General features: G+C 41.9%; 1 long non-coding RNA gene across 1 annotated transcript in view; it reads right to left on the reverse strand.

Moving 5' to 3' along the window:
- Positions 1-13,348, reverse strand: part of LOC309521577 — a 210,323-nt gene that overhangs the window by 125,589 nt on the left and 71,386 nt on the right. The window lies entirely within an intron of this gene.

The following is a 13,348-nucleotide window of genomic DNA, read 5'->3' on the forward strand; positions in this document are numbered from 1 at the left end:
GGAAACGCGTCTCCTGGACTCACGACGTGGCAGCTTCCGGCGCAGCATGGGTCTCCCTGCAGTTGCTTCTGACACCTCCCCGCTATTTTCGCTCGAAGTGTCTCTCACCCCTTTCTCTCCCCTGCTGCTTCCTGCCTGGGCTGCTGCGTCTCTCTCAGCATTACTGAGATCCTCCTCCAGAGACCCCGCGCTCCCCCTGCTGGTCCCTGCTTTGGCTGTTGACTCTCTCCCAGTCTCTGGGAGCCTTACCACTTCCCTTTCCTCCGATGTCAGTTCCCTGACACCTTCATAGTGTACACTTGGTGAGCTCATGTATGCTACAATTACACCAAACATACAATGGCATGCTCAGAACACGTTTCCACATGATTCCCCCCCCCCAGTAGGGATGTTAAATATATATTTTCTTCTCTTTATATTGTGATCTTGGCTTCTTCATTGCTTGATTCCCCTTCTTGAGGTTTCTATCTTCTGTCTGTTCTGCTTTCTCATCACCTGATCCCATGGCTCTCACCACCTTCTCCCAGCTTCATCCTCATCCTCCCTCTTTGTTTCCTTTCACACCATTAACATTTGGTTTTCCTTTGCAGTAAAGCTTGACCCTCACATTCACAATCTGAATCACTTAATCTGACAGTCACAGATGCTGTGAAACGTGAATATCATAGATTTTGGATTATATTCTCTGCTGTACAATGTAAACCATATTGGATAATAAAAAGAGCAATTACAAACTTGTTTTTGCAAAACAAAGTAGTATCTATCTGGCTTCTTTGCAGAGTAGACCCACTGAAATTAATACACCTAAATTAGTCTGATCTATAAATCATAATAGGCCTTCTCAGAGTATGACTAACATCGGCTACAGTATTTTTGGTACAGCCCCAATCTTATCTGAAGGAGGGAAAGATGGAAACTCAGTTACTAAGAAAGAATATATTCTGTTCCACCTGATGTGGAAGCTACACCACCTACACCAAACTCTAACTATCTGAGAGGCCCCAGTCAAAATTTCTGACTTGGCAACTTCTCATCCAGTGAGTGTCTGTTGGTTGCTCAAAGAAAATAAGGAGTTAAGAGAAGGATGTGGCAACCAAGTCCTCCTTTGCAACATTAGCACAGGAGGAATGGCTGTTCGGTTAGCCGCCTGTGAGGACCCATAATTTTAGGCACTAGCGGTACACCTGCAGATAAGAGATTAATGCATATATGGTTCGCTTGTCTGTTTTTTTGTTTTTTTGTTTTATTTAATCTTTTGGGATATGCCAGAGAAAGCCAGAAAGTTACCAGTGAATAGAATAGAATAGAATACCTCTGACACAAAGTATAACTCTTTTATTAGTGACACACTGAAGTACTACCAGAATACCCTCTCCCTGGAATTTGCTGTCAAAGAAATAAACAAGCACCCTAATATCCTACAAAATATGAGCTTTGGGTTTCACGTCTATGATAGCTACGTAAATGCAAGGATGACTTATCAGAACACCTTGAAACTTCTATCCATTACAGAAAGAATTGTCCCAAACTTCAAATGTGACAAGAAAGAACAAAAGATAGCTGTTATTGGGGGACTTGATTCTGACATCTCCCTCCACATGGCTACTATCTTAGGCATCTACAAGATTCCACAGGTATAGTAAGTGTAGGGGCTGTGAAGCTTTTCTGCCTCTGATTCAATAATTATCTTCTGGGTTCTCAATACTGTCTTTTGCTTTGTTCATTCTTATGATAAAGTGAAATTAAAAAAAAAACTGATACAAAAGCATCTGGGGGAGCTACGAGATAGTGGTGGGAGCAAAGGGGCTTTACTGCTTGCCTGACTTTGTCTCCCATGTGTCACTGGGAAGCAGCAGGGACGTTGGAACAGCACAAATGCAGCATCAGGAGTCTTCCTTCTGCTCCCAGGAAGCTGCACAACATCAGCTGCAAGAGGTCAGAGAATCCCTGCTCCTCCTCCTCCCCACCAACAGTGGTGGAGATCATAGAATCATAGAATCATAGAATCATAGAGTTGGAAGAGACCACAAGGGCCATCGAGTCCAACCCCCTGCCAAGCAGGAAACTAACGAGATATGCGTAATGTTCTTGTGAAATTAACATGCATCCATAAAGGAGTCAAGAAATTCTCATGAGTTTTTTTCTTCAAGCAGATACTTGGAATGAACCATAACCATTTGCTCTAACTCTCCAGTTCTTGTGGAATTGATTTCTTCCTCCAGGTTGCTTACTGCGTATTAGCTCCAGTGAGAAGCCCAGAGTTGCCGCCCCAGACATTTTACCGAACGGTGCCCAATGAGAAATATCAATATGCAGGGATTGTCATGTTACTTCTACATTTCCAGTGGACATGGGTAGGAATTGTGGCATCCGATGATGAAAATGGGGAGACCTTTATGCAAAGCTTATTGCCAATGCTTTCCCAGCATGGAGTCTGTTCAGCTTTCAATGAAAAACTGCCAGCCTTATCTCAGGGTCTAGATCCTTTTAGGTTCTTGGAACGCATTCGGGCCAAGTACTCATTCCTGATGGCCTCAGAAGTCAACATATTGGTTCTGTGTGCAGAACCTCAGACCATTGCAGTTGTGAAATGGGTGCAATATTTCTATTCAGTAGCTGAAGATGTTGCAGAGAAGTCTACAGGCACCGTGTGGATTTTGACAGCCCAGTGGGCTTTCTCTTCAGAAACAATGCAAAGGTATAATGATATACAACTCTTTGATGGTGCCTTGTCTTTTGCAATTCACACAGAGAAAGTCCAGGGATTTAATGAATTCCTTCAGACCCTGAACCCCAACTCTCCAAATGGAGATGGGTTCCTCCAGGCTTTTTGGCAACAGGCATTCAACTGTTTATTTTGTGCTTCCAATGGGCAGAAGGAAAACACAAAGACCTGCACTGGCCATGAGAGTCTGGAGAGCCTTCCTGGGCATATTTTTGAGATGACCATGACTGGCCAAAGTTACAGTATCTATAATGCGGTTTATGCCATTGCACATTCTTTACATCAGATGCACTCATCCAGGTCAAAACGCAGAATGATGGCAGGCAGAGGTGGGCTCGATCCTCCAAAACTGCAACCTTGGCAGGTGAGATTTCCTATTCAGAATAAACCTTTGCTTGGGGCTAATCTAATGGGCGATGACACACAGTCCATAGAATGAATACACACAAACACAGAGACATAATTTACACACACAACCACTTACAGATTTTACTTTTCCTCTACAACTATTCCCACATTCTTTTCAATCCTTAACTGTTTTCCCTTTCCTTCAAGCGGAAGGAGCCACAATCAAGATAGGACCTGTACTTCCCTTCCATTTGCAGGAACAGTTGAAGGAGCTATGGCACTCTGTACCCTTTCCCTGCCTCTCTAGGAACATGGGCTGTCAAGATGTGAATGCATCTCTTGGATGAGGAAAAGTAAATAAACAAAACAAAACAAAAAAGGAGATCAAGGAAAACCCACCATGAGCTGCTCTCCATTTTGTTTTCCCTCTCTCCCTGCCCACCCAGCTGGCAGGAGGGGCAGTTCAAGGGCTTCCTGACATGGCACCATTTTGCCTTTGCACACGGACCCCAGAGCTGAACCCTCACGCAAGTGGCAGGCCAGCTGTACTTGCGAGAAATCCTTAGGTGCTCCAAATGTTGTAGACTACACAGTTTTGGACTACTTTCTATTGTGTGAAATATATCGATGGATACTCCTTCTTACTATAATCCATAAAAGCTCTCCTTTTTCAAACTTTCCCTTTGCTTTCTTCTGTCTAGCTGCACTTGTTCTTGAGGAGTATCTCCTTCAACAACAGTGCTGGTGACTTAGTGTCGTTTGATGAGAAAGGAGAATTAGCAGGTGGATTTGATATTATTAACTGGGTTACCTTTCCAAACCAAACCTTCTCCCGAGTGAAAGTAGGAAAGATAGTTCCACAAGATTCACAATATGTAGGCTTCAGCATGGATGAGGGAGCCATCACATGGCACAGATCCTTTAATCAGGTGGGACCATTGGATTTTTTAAAATGTGGTATTGTAGGAGTAGATTATACTGACTCAAGTGAGATTTACATCTCAGAAGATAAGGGGAGGCTAAGTTACCCATTTGTTTTGAAAGAAGATTTAATGTCTTGTGGTGCTTCCTATTTTACCTTCTTTGTCAACTCCCTGTATTTCAAAGTCTGTTGTCTTCCCTGTCCTCTCTCCATTATCCATCTTTATGAAGATTAAAAATTCAATATCCCTTCTCATTCACTCACAATATTTACATTACAGTTTGTTTATTTGTACAACACACCTTTTTGAAATAATGTTAATCATCATCATCAATCTTTATTACGGTCCAGAGACCCAATGTTAAAAAGAGATCTGTTGGATAATGTTAATCAGCCAACAGATCTCTTTTTGGTTAAAACTGTATTGTTCACAAGGCACAAGAGAGCTACATTTTCTCCTCTTTTTTGGGCTAGGTGCTGCCCCTTGCCTTGTGTAATGATCGCTGCCAGCCAGGCTACAGCAGAAAAAAGAAGGAGGGGTTGCCATTTTGTTGTTATGATTGTGCTTCATGTCCACATGGGATGATTTCGAATCAGACGGGTAAGAAACATCATCTGCTATTTTGTATAATGCTTCCTAATACCTATTTCAACTTTCCCCAGTGAAGCTGGTATTACTATTTTGCACATTGTACCACAAAGAATTGTGACCAACTCTAGCTAATGGTAACCAAAGCCAATATTTCTGATCACTCATTTGAGATGAAGGACAGAGTAGACGAACAATCCATGCATTTTACGCCCATCAAAATTTAGAGCCTATTGCGGATTATGTATAATGGCAGGAGATTGTACAAACAGTTGTTAATATCCACCTACTAAATAAATAAATAAATAAATAATGAAATAATTAATGCAACATTTGTCAGAACTCATATATCACTCATTGTTTCAGATATGGATTATTGTTTCCACTGCCAAGATGATCAATTTCCAAACAAGGACAGAGATCAATGCATCCCCAAACGCCAACATTTTCTTTCCTACGCAGAACCTTTAGGGTTCGTTTTAGCTTCCTTAGCTCTGCTCTTTTCTCTGCTCACAGCTTTGATACTTGGCATCTTCTCTAGGAATGGGGACACTCCCATTGTCAAAGCCAACAACCGGGACCTCACCTACACTCTGCTTACTTCCCTCTTGCTCTGCTTCCTCTGCTCCTTGCTCTTCATTGGCCAGCCTCACCCAGTGAGCTGCTCTTTACGACAAGCTGCTTTTGGCATCATCTTCTCCATTGCTGTGTCTTGTGTCTTGGCCAAAACCATCACGGTGGTTCTGGCTTTCATGGCCACCAAACCAGGATCCAGGATGAGGAAATGGGTGGGGAAATCTCTCACAAACTCGGTGCTTCTTGCTTGCTGCTCCGTTCAAACCAGCATTTGTGCTGCTTGGCTCTGTACGGCTCCTCCATTCCCAGATGTGGACATGAACTCTCTGATGGAGGAAATCATTGTGGAATGCAACGAAGGTTCTGTCACGATGTTTTATTCTGTCCTGGGTTATCTGGGATTCCTGGCCATGGTCAGCTTCACTATGGCTTTCCTGGCCAAGAGGTTGCCGGACAGTTTCAACGAAGCCAAGTTCATCACCTTCAGCATGTTGGTGTTCTGCAGCGTTTGGCTGTCCTTTGTTCCCTCTTATCTGAGCACCAAAGGAAAGCAGATGGTGGCTGTGGAGGTCTTTTGCATCTTGGCCTCCAGTGCAGGTTTGCTGGGTTGTATCTTTCCCCCCAAATTGTACATAATTCTTCTCAGGCCTGACTTGAACAGCAGAGACCACTTAATTCTGAGGAGCAAATATGAATCACCTTGTGTTGATGGTTTTAATTATTGCATTGTTTGCTGGCATTAATTGAATGAAAAGCAGAAAAAGTTATTCCTTGGATTTCTCAACACTCATCCTTTTCATTTTTTTTTTCATTCCCAGAAAAAGCCTCCAACCTACATCTGTAATCAATAAATCTGAGACCAATTTTTAACCCCATAAAGTTGTTCTGTCACTTTGTTATCCTGTCAATACACTGATCTTCCATTCATAGGGTGCTATTCTTTATATATTTAGGTAAAAGCTATATTGTATTTATTTATATGTAATCAAGAAAGGTTGCTGATCATAGAATAGAATAGAATCATAGAGTTGGAAGAGACCACAAGGGCCATCGAGTCCAACCCCCTGCCAAGCAGGAAACGATCTCAGAATGTAGCTGCAAAAACCTGTATAACATGGCAGAACATTATGGACAATTAAGAGGTGGCATTTTTAATCCTTTCCTCCATCATCCACCTGTGGATACACATGTATGTTCACGTCCACCTGGCTTCACAATGTAAAGTTGCCACATTTCCAGGTGGGGCTTCAAAACAATTGAATGACATTTGTTACCTGCTAGTACTCATTTCCCTGCAAATTAGACCCAGATTCTCTGAATTTATCTTCTCCATGTAGGACAGATACAAATGGGCAATTAGTAGCTGGATTGAATGTACAGTGGTACCTCTGTTTATGAACTTAATTCATTCCGGAAGTCCGTTCTTAACCTGAAACTCTTCTTAATCTGAGGTACCACTTTAGCTAATAGGGCTTCCCGCTGCCACCACGCTGCCACCACACGATTTCTGTTCTCATCCTGGGGCAAAGTTCTTAACCCGAGGTACTAGTTCCAGGTTAACGGAATCTGTAACCCAAAGTGTTTCTAACCCAAGGTACCACTGTAATAAATTGGGTCTCCCATGTCCTAGTCCAACACTCTAACCACTACATCTCACTGGCTCTCAACTGAAAATTATGGTCTGTCTGTCCATATGGTGTTCATTAATGTAATGCAATTTTTTGTTGATAAAATGGGTAACGTACTTGATTTAAAGGTTATGCAAAGGCTTTTTTTTTTACCTCTTTGAAAAATTGGCTGTAAAGCATTTTTTTTATTATATATTTTCATCTTAAGTAGTTTTCTGGGTAACTTTTTTTCTCTTTTTTGCTGAGTCTCCATAAACCCTTATTGCTCTCCCTGCTAAGGAAGACCAGCTGAGACTTTGGCTGTGATGTGATAAACATTTCCCCCCACTCCACATCACCAAGAAGCAACAACCCAGCACGGCTGATTAACTCTCCTGTAATTATCAAAGTAATCATGATCATTTCTTTGACTCTCTGGGGTGTTCCAGTAGCTGCATGAAAACTACGAATCAAGACTTGAAGATACTATTAATATCTCCTGTGATGTTCAGAGCTTGGCCTTACACCAAGGGCTCTGTCAGACTGATCACTGATTCTTTTCTCTACAAAAATCTGGCTTTCATAACCATCCCAGTGAGACTTTGCTGCTCAGTATCACTCAGATGACAATGCGCAAAGAGATGAATTGTCGCCTAAAAAATTCCCTGCAACATGGTAATATTTGCAATCTTGGTATTTGTGCTGCTGCCTCAGACTGTGTGCAAGTTTCCTCTTGCTCCTACAATACTCTGTGCAGGATGGTACTTTCCACGATGTTGGCGTCACTGCTGCTTCCTCCAGATGAGTGCAAGGCTGCTGTTGCTCCATGTTCCATCAGTGACCCTCTTCCTATTCTTCACAAATATTATCAGTCTGGAGATGTTGTTATTGCTGGCGTTATGTCTCAAATCCATATAACTTCAAGCATAGCCTTCAGTGAACCTCCTACACCTGAACTCTTTGATGACATTATGTAAGGAAGTGTGTGTGTGTGTGTGTGTGTGTGTGTGTTAAAAACTGTATTGTATATCTGTAATGAATATATTTCTGCATTTGACATATGATGAAGGTGATGCTCATTACACTAGTGGTCAAAATTGTGGCAAACTTTAGGGAAAGCTGTATTTCTAAGGTTTGATGGCTCATAAGAAAAGTATTAAATTAGAATGAACTTCTACAGTATATCATTAGAAAGATAATCTAATGCAGAATATAATGCCACAAACTGTGTTGAATAGCCCTGACAGAATATCTGTGGAGCTGATTGAATAAACTTTTTAGTCAGAAGCAACCAAGGAATAAAGCACAAATTTTGGAAAAAGTCATACAATCTTGGTTTCACATTAAAATGCCTGGTGAATTAAAAACTTTGCTTTACTCCATGGGATGTCATTGCAGAGCTACAATTGCAGCAAAAAGTTTCTACACTAACATAAATGGTGAAAAGTTATGAAATACCCTTTATCATGGTTTTGTGTGCATAACTTCTTTTATTTGGCTATTTGCTTCCTTTGGTGATCACTCGTACCTGAGTAAGATTGTCTTCCATGAAGATGGTCTTAACAGTGAGTCCGTATGTGACTGTGGAGTTCAATTCTGTATTCTCATGGCCTTCCTCAGTGAGGACTGAGATTTCCAGATGGGAGTTGATAACGGTGAGGGTTTGCCAAACATGCCTTCCTCTTAGTGTGTTTCCCACTTTCATCCTGAATTTGAGTGTCTTCAAAGTCCATGGCACCTTTCTTAAAAGCTGTTCTCCAATTGGAGCACCAGAAGCTTTCCATTCTTGAGTTGGGAATAGAGTCGTTGCTTCGGAAGACAATAGTCAGGCATCCAAACAACATGGCCAGTCCAATAAAGTTGATGTTGAAGAATCATTGCTTCAACACTGGTGATCTTTTCTTCTTTCTGTACATTGGCATTAGTTTGTATGTCTTCCCAAGTGATGTGTAAAAATTTCAAGAGAGACCCTTGAGGGAATCTTTCAAGGAGTTGGAGATGGCGTTTATACGTCCTCCATGTTTCACAAGCATACAGCAAGGTTGGTAGCTTTGTAAACAAGCATTTTGGTTGCCCTGCAAATGTTCCAGTCCTCAAACACCCTGCAGGAGAAAGTGCATTTTTTCAAAGCTCAATCGATGCTGGATTTTTTCAAAGCTCAATCGATGCTGGATTTTGGCATCAATGTCAGCCCTTGAGAAAATATAACTGCCTAGGTAGGAGAAGTTATCAACACTTTCCAACGTTACACCATTGTGTTGGATTTGTGGCACTGCAGAAGGGTTGTTTTGTGCTTTTTGGTGCAGCACTTTGGTTTTTGGGATCTTGAGTGATGGGCCAAGCTTTTCGTAATCTTCTACAAAGATACATACTTTCCAAAATGTTTTCACAATATTGGCCACTAGTGTATGATGAATACTACCACCCTTCCCCCGCCCCCATGTAATTCTGGTGTTTATGAGACATGGGGGCAAATCTCATAATTCAAACTGACTTCTGCAGTGTGTGATAACCTTTTTCTTGTTATATGGTAGGCTTATACCAGTGTTCAGGTTTTTCAAAAAAGTTTGCAAGGCAGCATAAAATGTAACATCCCCATTCACTTTGTTAAGGCTTTCCACTCATTTACCATGGTGAGCAAAGGATTTCTTATTTAATATTTGATTTTAATCAAAGCCAAGTGGTAATTCATTCAGATTAGAGGTGAATTTATTATAAGCTTTTGGTAACCAGACTTTGTCCTCCTCTTCCGTAGAAGAAAGCTAGTAGCAATCAGGGCCAGGCCGCCTATGACGTAGCAGGAGTTAGATGTTCAGCATAGCGAAACATCCAGGTTTGTGTTTCAATATATCCATACACTTTCTATGCTTGTGAATGTGAATTGTTATGCACTATGTCGCTCTCCATGCAGGCCAGTGACACAACTCTACCAGCATATCCTGGCTTTGGCATTTGCTGTGAAAGAGATAAATGAAAATCCTGAAATCTTGCCCAATATCTCTCTGGGTTTCCACATCTATAACAGCCATTTCAGTGCAAGCTGGACCTACCAAGCCTCCATGGAACTTCTCTCTAGCCTAGAAAGACTCATCCCTAACTATAAATGTAATGTTCAGGAGACTCCAAAGGCAGTCATTGGGGGGCCAAAACCTGATTTATGTCTCCACATGTCAACCATCCTGTCCCTGTACAAGATGCCAAGAGTAAGAGGTCTGCATGGAATATGGATCATAATAAAAGCCATTTACAGTTGTCTCTGACTAAGACTCATTGGGTTCCCAGCTGGTAACTGAATGTTTTTGTGACCCACCATCTTGAGGAACAATATATCAAGGGAATGGCAAATAGTGGGTATAGGTTGGTATTTTTCAACCAGAAATGCAGGTTGTGGAAAACGTGTCTGCTTCAGTTCCACACCTCCTGAAAAACTCAGGTGGAAGAATTCCTCATTGGACACTTTACTCCTGTGCAGGACTGTAACAAAACGTCTGCTGCCTGTGGTAGCACAACTGTGTGTTTGCTGTGCCTGCTGAAAATTCACTTATATATTTCCCAAAATAACTTTAACATTCCAAATCAACAGAAATAAGTGATATTTGAATCCTACTGAAGCAGATCCCCCCCCCTGTAAAACTCTATAAGCACCACGGGTTATCTAGCAGTTTTTGTGCGAGGTAAAGGTCAACTTCAGGCAGAAGTTGAACAAATAAGAAAGATTTATTTTGCAGAATAAAGTTGGTAAGACAAAAGATGTATCAGGAGATAAAGTTCTTTCAGGAAACAGTTAACTTATTAATATTCAATTTAGTGGATGTTACGGGCTTCAAAAGAAGGTAGTGAACGTACAGCTTATTTAAAATGGCAGTTGCTTATTTCCAGCTTGATGTTACAATTGGTAAACAATCAGCTCATTTCCATTTTTCATTACTTCAGTTTCTTAAACCTAATTGCATAGATGTTACAGTTTCAGACTTTGGTTCTTATACAAGGTAGTGCTTTCTGTCCGTTTCCCCACCTTCTATCACTCCCACTCCTGAGGTTCTCCAAACAGCACAACAGCCCCAGGGGATCACTCCAGCCCTCTTAACGGGTTTGGGTGTCTTCTCTTTCTAGGAGATCTCTCCCTTCCTGACTGGAAGGAGACCCAAGCAGACGGGATCCTGCAGAGGTGTCATCTTCTTAAGAGGATTGAGGGGGCCCATGTGCAGTGCAGCACGACATAATGACTTCATGTGCGTGATGCCATGAGGAGCCATATGCCCCTTGAATATTGAGGGGGCTCAGCCCCCTCAAAAAATACATTGGTGTGGATGAAACTGCCTCAGCTCCTAGGAGTAGTGTGAATGTTGGAAATTACAACATTATGATGATGAGAAGGATGCCCAATATTGCAGAAACAGATGATTCACCAATACAAACCAAGGCAGAAGTTTGGAATAGAACAGACCAGGTGGATTTCCTATCATAACCTATGCAAAGGTGGTGGGAAATAGCTTTCCTCTGTGGTTCTCTATCCTTTGCAGTTAACTCAAGGAATCGTTATTAGGAATTTATTCCAACGAGAAAGCTTTATCAGGGTTTTCTATGAACAAGCATTTATTTACCTGTTCTTTACCTGTTCTTTCCTGTAAATTATTTGCTCCTTTAGATGCAGCAAATTCGGCCATAAACATAACTGCGAAATTGTTCTATTTGATGGAAAGACATTAATATCCAAGTATTTCCCCAAACAGTAGGTTCTAAAATATCAGAAATAAACAAAAAGCTGAATCGCCCTGGTTAATATGTTGAAATCTGCTTTCGAGTCTAAATGGTGTTTTGATATCAGCATTTGTTATCATCTTTCCTCCCTTGATTTTAACACTGATGCTCTTTAGCTCCTCTATGGCTTTTCTCCTGTGACGACTAATGACATTCAAGCCCTTTTCACCCACTGGATATTCCCAGATGGGACTCAGCAATATGAGGGGCTCCTCCAGTTACTGCTGCATTTTCGTTGGGTGTGGATTGGTGTGCTTTTTCTCCATGGTGACACTGGAGAGAGATTTGTACAAAATGTTCTCCCCATGTTTGCCCAGAAGGGTATCTGCTTTGATTATATAGAAAGTTTCCCTAAGGTTACCTCTTCTGGTGAGTTTGATGAAATGGTGGAAGAAGGTTTGAAAACCATGAACATTATTGTGGGAAGTACTGCCAATGTTGTAGTTGTGCATGGTGAAATTCAAACAATTATAGTAATTAGAACGCTACCCAGACTTGCAGATACAAATGACGTGCTAGTACAAGGAAATACAAAAGTCTGGATTATGACAGCCCAGATGGATTTCACCTCATTTCCCTTTCAAAGAGGTTGGGACATCACATTCCTCCATGGGGCTCTGTCCTTTGCAGTTCACTCTAAGGATCTTCCAGGATTCCAGAAATTTATTCAGATGAGAAAGCCTACCTTGGAAAAAGAAGATCGTTTTCTCAGGGTTTTCTGGGAAGAGGCATTTAATTGTGGTTTTAATGATTCTGCTTCAGAGAAGAAAGATGACAAACTCTGTACTGGGGAGGAGAATATTGAGAGCCTTCCTGGGTCCGTTTTTGAAACAAGCATGACAGCCCACAGCTACAGCATCTACAATGCAATCTATATATTGGCACATGCTTTGCACACCATGCAGTCCACCAAATTAAACTGCAGAGCAATGGCAGAAGGAGAAAGATGGAAACTTACAGATCAACAGCTCTGGCAGGTAATGTTGTCTTCCAGTTAATACAGATGTCTGTAATCAACTCTGGAGCTGAGCTAAAAGGGGGACTTTTCTTGAATACCTCTGTCAGTAGGAGAAACTCATTCCTCTTTTCTCTTGGGGAGGAAATGACTACCCACTAATGGTTAGGATAACATAATGGATGAAATGCTGACATCACTAAAATGCTGTCATCACATATAGTGGGTTCAGTTGTCCTTGGAATAGAGTTTCAGTAGGGGAAACTCATTGCATGTCAATGCCCAGTTGTTGAATAATAAAACACATGGACACCAGTATTTTAGATTAATGGGCGAATTAAGGCCACAACGAAGGCCTGAAACCAAGAAGGTGATCCCCAGCCACGCGGCCACTTCAATGCAGCAAGTCACGTCCCCCTGGCTGACTGGATTGGTTGGCAGGTGTGACACGTCCAGGACTCTGCTATGATGTGGGGGCACTGGCTTTCCTCTTTCCTCTCGGGGAGGAAATGACTATCCACTAATGGTTAGGATAACATAATGGATGAAATTCTGCCATCACTTTAAAGTGGGTTCAGTTGTCCTTGGAATAGCAAAATATGGCCATATATGGAAGGACAGATCGTGAAGCTGAGGCTGCAATACTTTGGCCACCTCATGAGAAGAGAAGACTCCCTGGAAAAGACCCTGATGTTGGGAAAGATGGAGGGCACAAGGAGAAGGGGACGACAGAGAATGAGATGGTTGGATGGTGTTCTTGAAGCTACCAGCATGAGTCTGATCAAACTGCGGGAGGCAGTGGAGGACAGAAGTGCCTGGCGTGCTCTGGTCCATGGGGTCACGAAGAGTCGGACACGACTAAGCG

The sequence above is a fragment of the Podarcis vaucheri genome (assembly GCF_965113315.1).
Source record: "Podarcis vaucheri genome assembly, chromosome: 16".
Classification (NCBI taxonomy): Eukaryota; Metazoa; Chordata; class Lepidosauria; order Squamata; family Lacertidae; genus Podarcis; species Podarcis vaucheri.